This window comes from Somniosus microcephalus, unplaced genomic scaffold, assembly GCF_052327205.1.
Source record: "Somniosus microcephalus isolate GS21.2 unplaced genomic scaffold, FLI_Smic_1.0 unresolved_chr2, whole genome shotgun sequence".
Classification (NCBI taxonomy): domain Eukaryota; kingdom Metazoa; phylum Chordata; class Chondrichthyes; order Squaliformes; family Somniosidae; genus Somniosus; species Somniosus microcephalus.
Window position 1 is genome coordinate 33,577,016 of NW_028225180.1, and position 13,855 is coordinate 33,590,870.

The following is a 13,855-nucleotide window of genomic DNA, read 5'->3' on the forward strand; positions in this document are numbered from 1 at the left end:
GAAGAGATTTGAGGAAAATCTTTTTCAGCCAGAGGGTGGTTGGAATCTGGAACTCACTGCCTGAAAGGGTGGTAGAGGCAGGAACCCTCACAATATTTAAGAAGCATTTGGATGAGCACTTGAAATGCCACTGCATACAAGGCTACGGACCAAATGCTGGAAAATGGGATTACATTAGACAGGGCTTGATGGCTGGCGCAGATGTGATGGGCTGAAGGGCCACTTTCTGTTGTATGACTCGATAGATAGATAGATAGATAGATAGATAGATAGATAGATAGATAGATAGATAGAAAGAAACAGCACTTGCTAGTCATATCCAACTACTAGATAGAGCGAAATTAAAACAATAGTCCCAAAGAATGGATATTATACACCGCATTGTATAATGGGAATTAAATCTCTAAAATATTGGCAGCCAACGATTAAGTTATTCACTCTGAGAGGGTCTACCGCATTTGAAACAAGCTAACGTTGAACCACTATTCAAAAGAAGGAAAAATCAAAACTAGGTACCTACAAATGGATTACTTTTATATCTAAAATCATGGGCGAGTGTGGGATATTTTCTTTATGTTGTTAGATAGAGAGAGTCGTTAGGGCATGGAATGCCTTACGAGAAAAAGAGATGTAATCACAGTCCATAATGTCAATAGGATGAAAATTGGGCTGGTTCTCTAATGGGCTGGCCATCTGCTCCTCCAGATTAGCATGCAGGGTGATGAAAGTTTAATTAGGAATTAATTCGAAATGGATGAGGCAGTAATTGAACTACAGAAGAACATTGGAAAAATCTTCAGCTGGGTAGAATAATGGCAGCTGAAATTTAACATGTTTATATAGAATTACATAGAGTTTACAGCAAGCAAACAGGCCATTCGGCCCAATTGCTCCATGCTGAACGTATTGCTCCACACGAGTTTCCTCCCACCCTAGTTCATCTCAACATATTAGCTTATATTTCTGATCCTTTCCCCTCGTCTAGCTGCCCGTTAAATCCATCAACACTCTTCGGCTCAATTACCCAGTGTGGTAGCAAGTTACACATACTATTAGGTCGCCACTAAGCCGTCCCTTTTCTGGAGAAAAGAGCCCCAACCTGTAGCGAGTTTGACAAATTGACAATATTCAATGAGCAGCGGGTAACTGGCATGAGGAGAAGCTGAAGGATCTGGGAGTAGTAATAATCTCAACACTTGGCCAGGTAGATGTACAGCACCTAGAATGGAATCGTATCCCTTGGAACCACATATCAGGAAACTGCTTTCCCAGTAAGTAATTGTCCAACGATAATGGAGTCAGGGGTACGGGAGCACAGTGGTTTATGTTACTGGACAATAATCCAAAAGCCTGGATTAATGATGTGGAGACGTGAGTTCAAATCACAATGGCATCTAGGGAATTCAAATTCAGTTCATTAAATAAAAAGCCAGTTTCTGCAATGGTGACTATGAAACTACTAGATTGTCATAAAAATTGTCCTTTAGGGAAGGACATCGGCCGTTCTGGTCTGGTCTGTATGTGACTCCAGACCCACAGCAATGTGGTTGACTCTTAGTTGCCCTTTCAAATAGCTTAGCAAGCCACTCAGTTGTACCAAATCGCTACAGTATCATAAAGAAGTATCATGGACTGCAGCGATTCAAGGAAGTGGCTCACCACCACCTTTGCAAGGGAATTCAGGGATGGGCAATAAATGCTGGCCTTACCAGTGAAGCCCACATCCCGTGACTGAATTAGAAATAATTGCCAATGTATAAAATCCATTCTGCCATGATGATATGTTGCTTATCAGTCATCAATGAAGCAAGTAAAATGGTAAGTTATTTGGCGAAATCTTTAGCTAATAATTCTGAGTCTATCATGCTGAAGTTGAAAGGCCTTCTGGTTAAACAACTTTTTGAGTACTGGATTCATTTCTGATTATCGACGCCCAGGGGTAACATTCTGGACCCGGAGTAATATAACAAAGGGCAACCGGGCTAATTCCAAATATCAGAGTTCGATAAACACCGCATTCTACAGCTTTCAAAAGAGGCGAATGAAAAGGAATTTTGTGATGAATAAAATATAAGTGGAATAGAACATATAAAGCATGGTCACTATTGTCAGACAATATGCGACCGAACGACAAGGGGGCACATGTGCACACTTAGTAGGCAAGTTCCTGACTGATAGCAGGAAACACTTTGCACAAAGGGCAACTAAAACTTGGAATGGTCTCTGGTAGCAATGTAGCGAATAATGAATTTTTGGGAGACCATTAGATGTGCAAAATTGGGACGATTGGTACATGTGGAAGGCTTCGTTGGAAGCGCAGACTAGCCTCCTCGGATGAATCTTCATGCTATTGCAGTGGTGTAGCTTCTAAGGAAAACAGTCACGTGGCTTGAGTGTTGGTCGTTCATTTGATTACAATTTTAGAAATAAATTTAAACCAGAAATGATGATACTCTTTGAGATTGCTGAGAAAAACTAACCAGTATCTTAATTCAATATTTTACAGATATGTGTACTTCAAATATTTTCAGTTTACTGTAAGTTTGACAGCATACCTGGGAATTATAATTAATCTTGACGAATAAAAGTTGACTCAAGCATTAATGGAAAGTGCTATTATTATGAAATTCTATTCATTGTGAAAGAAAAGACCTTTGGTAAACATGCAATACTGCAGCAGATTGTATTAACCCGAACATGCATTTTCTGTTAAATAATTAATTATCAGATTACATGAGTTTTGTTCAGCAATGAACAATTTCAGTGGACCCCAAATCAGGGAAGTAAATTGTAAAGAAACATTGACTCTGAATTATATTTTATGTTAGAGTTTTAATCGGGAAATATTCCATTCTGCTATTCCAGTCGACCTGATATTCTTGATTATTAATTAGGTTTTCATCCAGTAACGCCATACCAACACCATCAATAAATTCTTCAATAGCGTCTTCCAATCTCTGACGGTAGAATTCTGTGATTCTACGGAGTTCAATGTCTCTGAAACTTGCCAGAAGTTCCTGAATTTGAGCCTCAGCATCTACTGTCGAGAGATAAAGGAGAAAGAATGTGATTATTTAAAAAATAATATTGTGCCAATTATTTCTCAATTTAAGAGATTTGTTTTTCATTTCTGGGTTATTCTGAGGTGGTGACATTTCTCCATTTCAGAACTCAGCCCAGCTCCTCAATGGTGGAAATAAAAAGGAATATAGGTTAACTACTGTAGAATCAGAGAATCAAAATCATTTTTGCCCATGCCCTCCCCAAACATTGGGTCAACATTTGGCTGTGTAGGGAATAATTAAGAGAACCACTCAGAATCTATATGATCATGGAATATATATATAATACTAGCTGTATTATATAGGTCACCAACAAGTGGGAAGGATATAGAGGAGCAAATTTGCAGTGAAATTACAGAGAGGTGCACGAACTATAATTTGGGGAGGCAGAAGGCATGGCAGAGGTATTAAATGAGTACTTAGCTTCTGTCTTTACCAAGGAAGAAGATATTGCCGAAGTCAAAGTGAAAGACAAGGTAGTTCAGAAACTGGATGGGATAAAATTCATAAAGCGGGGGTACTAGAAAAGCTGGCTGAACTTAAATTAGATAAGAACATACGAACGTAAGAAAATAAAAAATAAGAGCAGCAGTAGATCATACGGTCCCTGGAGCCTGCTGAGCCATTCAGTAAGAGCATGGCTGATCATGGACCTCAACTCCACTTTCCCACCCGATCTCCATATCCCTTCATTCCCCATGAGCCCAAAAATCTATTTAGCTCAGCCTTGATCATATTTAAGACACAACATTCACAGCCTTCTGGGGCAGAGAATCCCAAAGACTCACAGCCCTCTGAGTGAAGAAATTCCTCCTCATCTCAGTCTTAAGTGGCCTAGCCCTTATCCTGAGATTATGCCCCTAGTTCAAGACACTCCAGCAAGGGGAAACAACCTCTCAGCATCTACCCTTCCAATTCCCTTCAGAATCTTGCATGTTTCAATGACATCACCTCTCATTCGTCTAAACTCCATAGAGTATAGGTCCACTCTGCACACTCTCTCATCATCGGGCTCTCATCCCAGGAATCAATCTAGTGAACCTTTGTTGCACCACCTCCAAGACAAGTATATCCTTCCATAGATAAAGAGACCGAAACTGTGCACAGTACTACAGGTGTGGCCTCATCAAGGCCCTGTACAATTGTAGCAAGACTTCCTTACCCTTATACTCCAACCCCCTTGCAGTAAAGGCCAACATGCCATTTGCCTTCCTTATTGCTTGCTGTACATGCATGCTAGCTTTCTGTGTTTCTTGCACGAGGATACCCAAATCTCTCTCAACACCAATATTTGAAAGTTTCTCACCATTTAAAAAATATTCAGTTTTTCTATTCTTCCTACCAAACTGAATAACCTCACATTTCCCTACATTATACTCCATCTGCCAACTTACTGCCCACTCACTATCTATATCCCTTTGCAGTCTTTTTGCGTTCTCCTCACAGCTTAATGTCCCACATAGCGTTGTATCATCAGATTTTTGGCTGCATTACACTCGGTCCATTCATCTAGCTCATTAATATAGATTGTAAATAGCCGAGGCCACAACACTGATCCTTGCAGCACCGCACTAGTTACAGCCTGCCAACTTGAAAAAAGATCTGCTTATCCTTACTCTCTGTTTTCCGTCAGTTAACCAATCATCTATCCATGCCTCTATATTACTCCCAACACCATGATCACTAATCTTGTATAATAACCTTTTATGTGGCACCTTATCGAATGTATTTTGGAAATCCAAATATACTACATTCACTGGTTCCCCTTTATCTACCCTGCTAGTTACATCCTCAAAAGACTCTAATAAATTTGTCAAACACGATTTCCCTTTCATAAAACCATGTTGACTCTGCCTAATCATGTTATGATTTTCTAAGTGACTTGATACCACTTCCTTAACAATGGATTCCAGCGTTTTCCCAGCGACTGACGTCAGGCTAACTGGTCTCTAGTTCCCTGTTTTTTGCTCTCCCTCCTTTCTTGAATAGCGGTGTTACATTTCCGACCTTCCAATCCGCTGGAACCATTCCAGAATCTAGGGATTTTTGGAAGATCAAAACCAATGCATCCACTATCACTTCAGCAACCTCTTTAGAACCTTAGGATGTAGGCCATCCGGTCCAGGGGAATTGTTGGCTTTTAGTCCCATTATTTTCTCGAGTACTTTTTCTCTACTTATATTAATGACGTTAAGTATTTATATCGAGAGCTAAGGAAGAAAGGACATCATTATTTAAAAAATAATATTGTGGCAATTATTTCTTAATTAAGTATAATTTAAGATATTTGTTTTTCATTTCTGGATTATTCTAAGATGTTGACATTTCACAGTTTCAGAACTCAGCCCAGCTCCTCAATGATGGAAATAAAAAGGAATATATGTAAACTACTGTAGAATCAGAGAATGAAAATCACTTTTGCCCATGCTATCCCCAAACCTTGGGTCAACATCTGGCTGTGTAGGGAATAATCAACAGAAACACTCAGAACCTATATGATCATGGAATATATATAGAATACTAGATGTATTCTATAGGCTGACAACTAGTGGGGAGTATGTAGATGAGGAAAGTTGCAGGTAAATTAAAGAGATTTGCAAGAACTATAGCGTGGAACTTGAACATAAGGTGTCAGCCCCCGATGGGACTCATCCTAAGATGCTGAGGGAAGGAAAGGTGGAAAATGTGGAAGTACGGCCCATAATCTTCGAATCCTCCTTGGATACAGAGGTGGTGCCAGAGGACTGGAAAATGTCAATGTTACACCCTCGTCAAAAACATTTGAACGGATAAACCCAGCAACTACAGGCCAGTCATTTTACCTCGGTAGTAAGGAAGCTTTTAGAAAAGATAATCCGAGGCAAAATTAACAGTCACTTTGACAAGTGTGAATTAATTAAGGAAAGCCCGCACGGATTTGTTAAAGGCAAATCGTGTTCAGCTAACTTGATTGAGTTTGATGTGGTAACAGAGAGGGCTGATGAGGGCAATGAGGTTGATGTGGTGTACATGGACTTCCAAAAGGGGTTTGATAAACTGCCACATAATAGGTTTGACATCAAAGTGGAAGACCATGAAATAAAAGGGACAGTGGCAGCATGGATACGAAATTGGCTAAGTGACAGGAAACAGAGTGCAGTGGTGAGTGGTTGCTTATCAGACTGGAGGACAGTACACAGTGGCGTTCCCATTGGGTCTTTACTAGGACCACTGGATTTCTTAATATATATTAATGACTTGGACTTCGGTGTACAGGGCAAAATTTCAAAATTTTCTGATGAATAAAAGTGAACAGTGATGAGGGTAGTGATCGATTTCAAGAGGACATGGACAGGCTGGTGGAATGGGTGGACGCATGGCAGATGAAATTTAATGCAGCAAAGTGTGAAGTCATTCATTTTGCTAGGAAGAACGAGGAGAGGCAATATAAACTAAAGGGTACAATTCTAAACAGGGTGCATGAACAGAGGGACCTGTGGGTGTATGTGCACAAATCATTCAAGGTGGCAGGGCAGGTTGAGAAAGCAGAGAAAAAATGCATACGGGATCCTGGGCTTCATAAAAAAGGCATAGAGTACAAAAGCAAGGAGATTATGATGAAAGTTTATAAACCACTAGTTTAGCCTCAACTGGAGTACTGTGTCCTTTTCTAGGCAATGCACTTTAGGAAGGATGTGAAGGCCTGAGAGAGGGTGCATAAAATATTTGCAAGAATGGTTCCAGAGATGAGGGACTTTAGTTCTGTGGATAGACTGGAGAAGCTGGGGCTGTTCTCCTTCAAGCAGAGATGGTTGGGAGGTGATTTGATAGAGATGTTCAAAATCATGAAGTATCTCCACAGAGTAGATAGAGAGAAACTGTCCCCATTGGCAGAAGGGTGGAGAGCCAGAGGACACAGAATTGAGGTGATTGGCAGTAGAATCAAAGGCGAAATGAGAAAAATCTTTTTACACTGTGAGTGGTTAGGATCTTGAACGTACTGCCTGGTGGAGTGCAGATTCAATCGTGGCTTTCCAAAGGGAATTGGATAAGTACCTGAAGGGGAAAAAATGCAGGGCTATGGAGAAACGGCGGAGGGGTGGGATTAGATGAAGTGCACTTGCAGAGAGCCAGCATGAGCTCAACGGGCAGAATGGCCAACTTCTGGGCGGTAACCATTCTATAGAAACATAGAAGATACGAGCAGGAGTAGGCCATTCGGCCCCTCGAGCTTGCTCCATCATTTAATGAGATCATGGCTGATCATCCAAACTCAGTGCCCTGTCCCTGCTTTCTCCCCATATCCCTTGATCCCTTTAGCCTTAAGAAATATATTTAACTCCTTCTTGAATATATTTAATGAAATGGACTCAACTGCCTTTTGTGGTAGAGAATTCCACAGGTTCACCTCTCTCTGGGTAAAGAAATTTCTCCACATCTCTGTCCTAAATGACTTACCCCCTACCCTTAGACTGCGAACCCTGGTTCTGGACTCCCCCGCTATCGTGAACATCCTTCCTGCATCTAGTCTGTCCAGTCCTGTTAGAATGTTATAAGTTTCAAGGAGATCACCACTCATTCTTCTAAAATCCAGCGAATATAAGCCCAATCGAACCAATCTCTCCTCATAGGTTATTCCTGCAATCCCAGATATCAGTCTGGTGAAACTTCGTTGCACTCCCTCCATGCCAAGAATATCCTTCCTCACATAAGGATTCTATGATTCTATGATTCTATGTACATGCATAAATCGGTAACATACTCAACTTCGTCGTGATTTTGAAAGCATTCCAGGAAATAGAAGTTCAATTGCTTCTCCAGAACACATTCTCAGATATATAATCCAAAATGTCACACTTTACATAATCAGCTCTTTATTCCGTAAGTGATATATGTGCAGAAGTTAAGGAACAGTTTTGGCAAGGCACGCACAGGAGGTTTGAGAGATAGATGTGGCTGACACTTTTTTTCAATAAAGTTGATTTTATTTAAATATTCGTTCACGTGGTGTGGGCGTCGCTGGCTAGGCCGGCATTTATTGCCCATCCCTAATTGTCCTTGACTGGCTTGCTAGGCCATTATAGAGGACAGTTAAGAGTCAACCACATTGCTGTGTGTCTGGAGGCCAGACCGGGTAAGGATGGCAGATTTCGTTCCCTCAAGGACATTAGTGAACCAGATGGTATTTTAAAAAAGTCCGGTAGTTACATGGTCACCATTACGGATATTAGCATTTTATTCCAGATTTACCAGGTCTAACAGAGGATTTCTATGAGTTAGCAGCACAGACAAACTGGCGAAACTTTGAGCTCAGCAAGACCTATAATTACACAAGAACGTAAGAATTAGGAGCAGGAGTAGCCCTTCGAGCCTGCTCTGCCATTCAATAAGATCATGGCTGATCTTCGACCTCTACTCCACTTTACCACCCGATCCCCATAGAGTCCAAAGTTTATCGATCTGAGCCTTGAATATAATCAACGACTCCGCATTCACAGGCATTTCAGGAAGAGAATCCCGAAGATTCACAACCCTCTGAGTGAAGAAATTCCTCCTCATGTCGGTCTTAAATGGCTGACCCCTAATCCTGATATGATGCCCCCTAGTTCAAGACTCTCCAGCCAGTGAAAACAACCTCTCAGCATCTACCCTATCAATCCCTTTCAGAATCTTGCATGCTTCAATTATATCACCTCTCATTTTTCTAAGCTCTAGAGAGTATATAACTAATCTACACAATCACCATCATAGGACAGCCTTCTCATCCCAGGGATCAATCTATTCAACCATTGTTGCACCGCCTCTAAACCATGTATGTCCATTCTTCGATAAGAGAACCCGAGGCATCATAGATTTAATGACCATAATTTGCGGCCACTATGCCTTCGTGCAAGATGTGAACGTGCCTGTAAGTTCTGAACAATTTCCAGGTTTTCGCACATGAAGCGCATTCGCGAACACCCGGAACATGTGATCTGTCAAGAAATTCTGGACAGATCCAATGCATCCCTGTGAAAAGGGCATTCACAGGTGGAGATTTGTGCTATTTGCCCAAATCCTGCCCAGCGAATGCCTGTGAAATTCATACGACTGGTAAAAGCTTAAGTTCAAATGAACATTAAAAAAACATCCAATCATTTAAAAATTGTAAAACCTGTGCCATAAGGTAATGTTATTTTTCGCCCAGTTAAAACGTTAATTTTTTTCAATTACATATTTGTTTTAATTAAATGGCATTATAATATATTTTAAATATGTAATTTTTTATTTATCTGACATGTAGATGCATTTTTTGGGGTATTTACATTCATGGTTATAGGTATTGCGTAATGTACATAAGGAAGCCCCATAAGCAAGAATGGGGATCCCTTTCTTTCATTCGTTTGGCCAGCCCACGTGATCCCGGGGTGCTTATGATATGTGGGCATCTACCTGCGGGTACTTGAAGAGGCCCAGGACCGCGAGTCTCCGTACCTTCCAGACCACCAGGTATGCGGGCATTTTATTTAAAATTGAATGAATTTCCCCACGGGAATCCTCCGACCGCAAATGCTGGGCATTTATCTCAGAAGAACAGTTGCTGCCGGACAAAGATTGAGTGTAAGATTTGGTAGAGATACAAGAGTGAATTATGAAGTATGGAAATTATTATGGAAATAACCAAAAAAATACATCTACATGTCAGATAAATAAAAAATAACATATTTAAAATATATTATAATGCCATATAATTAAAACAAAAATGTAATTGAAAAAACATTAACGTGTTAACTGGGCGAAAAATAACATTACCTTATGGCACAGGTTGTTTAATGTTTAAATGATTGAAAAAAATTTTAATGTTCATTTAAACTTAAGCTTTTACCAGGCGTAAGAATTTCGCAGACATTCGCTGCGCAGGATTTGGGCAAATAGCCCAACTCTCCACCTGCAAATGCCCTTTTCACAGGAATGCGTTGGATCTGTCTAGAATTTCTTGACAGATCTCATGTTCCGGGTTTTCATGAAAGTGCTTCATGTGCCATTTAGAGGATAATTTACATCATTGGCTATAATAAAAATGTTAACAATCTCAGATAAGTAGGAAGCCACAGCAGAATGAGAAGAGACTTAAAACACAGTTTGAAAATCACTGGATTAAATTTAAATACTGGCAGATATATCAGTTCAACACAAAGAGTAATCTCACTGGATGTGTGCGTGCCTCAGTCATATCCGTTGGCTTCATTTTCTTGCAGCCCCGGCTGTAGATCTTCATTCACTTTGTGTGTGGGGCTGATGTCACTGGAAGTATCTGTGCTGAGCGGTGATTCTGTAACAGCATATTCCTCTTGGTTCTGTGGGAATAGTCCAGGCTTGATACTGACAGGACTGACCTTTGTAAGTGTGTTGGTCTGAGATGCGGTCCCAGTGGGAACCCTTGGGTCCATTTCTGTGTTGAGACCTTTAACCGTGTCACCAGCTGTCATGGTGCTCCTGTCAGTTCCTGCAGGGATATTCTGCTTGTCCTCCTTTTCTTTATGCCTCTTGTTCTTTCCGAATAAATTAAATCGATTTTGAGCCATTCCTCCTGGAGTGTCATGCTTTTGATCGCCTGGTCGCGTGTGCCACCCTTCACTGACATCATCGGGTTTGGTGTTTACATCGCCCTTTTCATTTTGACGAGTGCGATCGAACAATCTTTTTGGTCGCCAGGATGTCCATTTTTGTTTCTCAGCCATGATGTCTCCACATGGGAAATCTTCTTGTTTTAAAACAAAGATTCAGATATTCAGCAATAATGCTCGTAAACCAGATCTCACTGGACAGGTTTTAATAAATACTTCAAAAACTTCACACGTTCCATATTTTTACAATCCTTATTATGTGCTCGTATTGACTGTGCTCCATCATACTAAATTTAGAGCGATGTCATTAACATTATGCTTGCCAAGTGTAAGTGAAGAGAGACTGGTGTAATCAGGCAGGCCAACTCGTGGTTAAAGCTAAGGCGTAGAGAATCGAGAATTTAGTTCACCATTCAAATGGGAGTGAGGGGTTGGGTAGTGGTTTATACAGGATACTGGGCTCCACCTAAAGCAACGTGGGCGAAAAGGTGTTGGCAGGCAGCATAGAAAGAGTGGAGGGGGAATGTTTCAATGAGCTGCGGGGGTGGTAGTGGTGGGTGTTGGAGATAAAGCCCCATACCGAATGGAGCAAACGTTGAGGTGTGCCAGTGAAAACATAAATTAACGTTTACTAAATTTGATCCCAAAGTTTGGAGAAAAAAAATCTTGAATGTTAATAACATAAACGTGAGATTAAAAACAATGGAGCTTTACTTGGATTCATGCAAAATGTCTGACAAATAAAGTCTGTGACCTGGAATGTATTTACGGGGCTGATAGATTGGACATGATTAGCTTCACGCGGCCATGATGGAATGGTTCAATCAATCGACCTCATTTCTTGAACGTTGTTTAATGCTTAGAAGCGACAATATCAGGAGAAAAGCAGGTGATGTGGCAGTTTCTCTATTGAGCCACAAGTGACAAAAGATAATAGAAATGAAAGGGAGGTCGCAGATCAGTTTAAGTAGAGTTAATAGATATTTACAGAGGCAGCTATTGCTGGGGGTAGGGTATTGACTCCAAGGTGAGGGTGAAAGTTTTAAGCTGAAGCAGTGGAGGAAATAAGGAAGACAACTGGGAAGGAACAAACTTTAGTAGTTGGAAATTTAATATACCAGGACTTGGCTGGGGAAATATTGGGTCGTATTTTGCGGCCCCTACGGGTGCGTACGAAGTGTGAATGTGCCCGTAGGGGCGCACAAGTGGCGGATTTAGGCATGCACTGCGCATACGCTTAAAGATTTCTGTTGACAGATATATCAGCATCCCCGGGAGAAAGACCACCGCGGACAGAGAGTTGGTCTATTTGCCCAAACTCTGCACAGTGAATGCCCTTGACATTCTGACGCCTGGTAAAAGCAGGGGTATGGCCTGCTTTTACCAGCGGAAGAGCTTTTAAAAATAGATAAATAAAATGATATTACTCATTTATACATTAAAAACCTTGTCCAATAAGCTAGGTTTATTTTTAGACCTGTTAAAACATAATTTTGTTTTCCAAAAATATACATTTTTGTTTAAAATTTTTAATTAAAACCCATTTTAATTAATTTTAATTACTTTCTAAAATTTATCTCATGTGTTCGCGAAGTTTTTTCAGTAATCCCCATTCATATTTATGGAGGTTCCGCACAAACAAAATCCCCTTAATTATGAATGGGGATTCCCTTCATTTATTGGTTGCGCTGACCCACTTGATCCCAGAGGTGCTTGTGACCCGCATGCACTCCTGGGATGTGTGGGGTTCTACCCGCGCATACCGATAGTGGACCAGCAGTGCAAATCTACGAACCTCCCGGACCACCAGATGAATTTGGGAAGCCTCCGACCGCAAATATTGGACAAATGTCTATATTGGTAAAAAAAGGGAAGGATATTCGAGGGATAATAAAAGATTGTTGATGATTTAGTTTGAAAAGGAGCCAGGAAGAAGAGAAAAGGTCATCGATTTAATTATGTGTAGAAGCAAAGATCAAATCTCCAGCACAAAGATGGGTTAGATTTATGTACAACAACAAAAACGTGTATTTATATAATGCCTTTAATGCTGTAAAACGTCCTAAGGCACATAACAGGAGAAATTAGGACAGCACCTCCAAAACCCGTGACCTCTACCACCTAAAAGGACAAGGGCAGCAGGCGCATGGGAACACCAGCACCTGCAAGTTCCCCTTCAAGTCACACACCACCCTGACTTGGAAGTATGTCGCCAATCCTTCATCATTGCTGGGTCAAAATTTTGGAACTTCCTCCCTAACTGCACTGTGGGAGCTCCTTCACCACACAGACTGCACCGCTTCAAGAAGGTGGTTCACCATCACCTTCTCAATGTCAATTAGGGATGGGCAATAAATGCTGGCCTTACCAGCGACGCCCACATCCCATAAAAAGGGGAAAAAATGACCAAAGGCTTGGTCAAAGAGGTAGATTTTAAGGAGACTCCTGAAGAATGAAAGATAGGTAGAGGGGCGCAGAGGTCTAGAGAGCTGATTCCAAAGCTTAGGGCCTAGGCAGCTGAATGCATGGCCACCAATGGTTGAGTGATTAAAATCAGGGATGCGCAAGAGGCCAGAATTAGATATTTCAGGGGATGTGGAGCTGGAGGAGAATACAGCGATAGGGTGGGGCGAGGCCATGGAGGGATTTGAAAACAAGGATGAGAAAAGAAAATTGGAGGCGTTGCTTGACTGGGAGCCAATGTAGGTCAGCGAGCACAGGGGGCTTGGTACGAGTTAAGATATGGGCAGCATAGTTCTGATTAAGCTCAAGTTTATGGAGGGGAGAACTTGGAAGGCCAACCTGGAAACAAAGAAACATAGAAACATAGACGATAGGAGCAGGAGTAGGCCATTCGGCCCTTCGAGCCTGCTCCGCCATTCAATGTGATCATGGCTGATCATCCAAATTCAGTACCCTGTCCCTGCCTTTTCCCCATATCCCTTGATCCCTTTAGCCTCAAGAAATATATCCAACTCTTTCTTGAATATATTGAATGAACTAGCCTCCACCGCCCTCTGTGGCAGATAATTCCACAGGTTCACCACTCTCTGGGTGAAGAAATTACTCCTCATTTCAGTCCTAAATGGCTTACCCCTTATCCTTAGACTCTGACCCCTGGTTCTGGTCTCCCCGGCCATCAGAAACATCCTTCCTGCATCTAGTCTGTCCAGACCTGACAGAATTTTATAGGTTTCGATGAGATCC

The 13,855-nt window shown here is 41.3% G+C and overlaps 1 long non-coding RNA gene across 7 annotated transcripts in view; it reads right to left on the reverse strand.

Annotated features, from left to right (window-relative positions):
• Nucleotides 1-2,812: 2,812 nt before the first annotated feature.
• LOC147092439 (uncharacterized) overlaps nt 2,813-13,855 on the reverse strand; it is a 29,578-nt gene continuing 18,535 nt past the window's right edge. For 4 of the 7 annotated variants that reach the window (XR_015075042.1, XR_015075047.1, XR_015075041.1 and 1 more), the window contains 2 exons: nt 10,231-10,785; nt 2,813-3,040 (listed from right to left, as the gene is read on the reverse strand). This is a non-coding gene — a long non-coding RNA (uncharacterized LOC147092439). The remainder of the gene's footprint in view (nt 3,041-10,230; nt 10,786-13,855) is intronic. The other 3 variants (XR_015075044.1, XR_015075043.1, XR_015075045.1) reach the window with 2 other exon arrangements.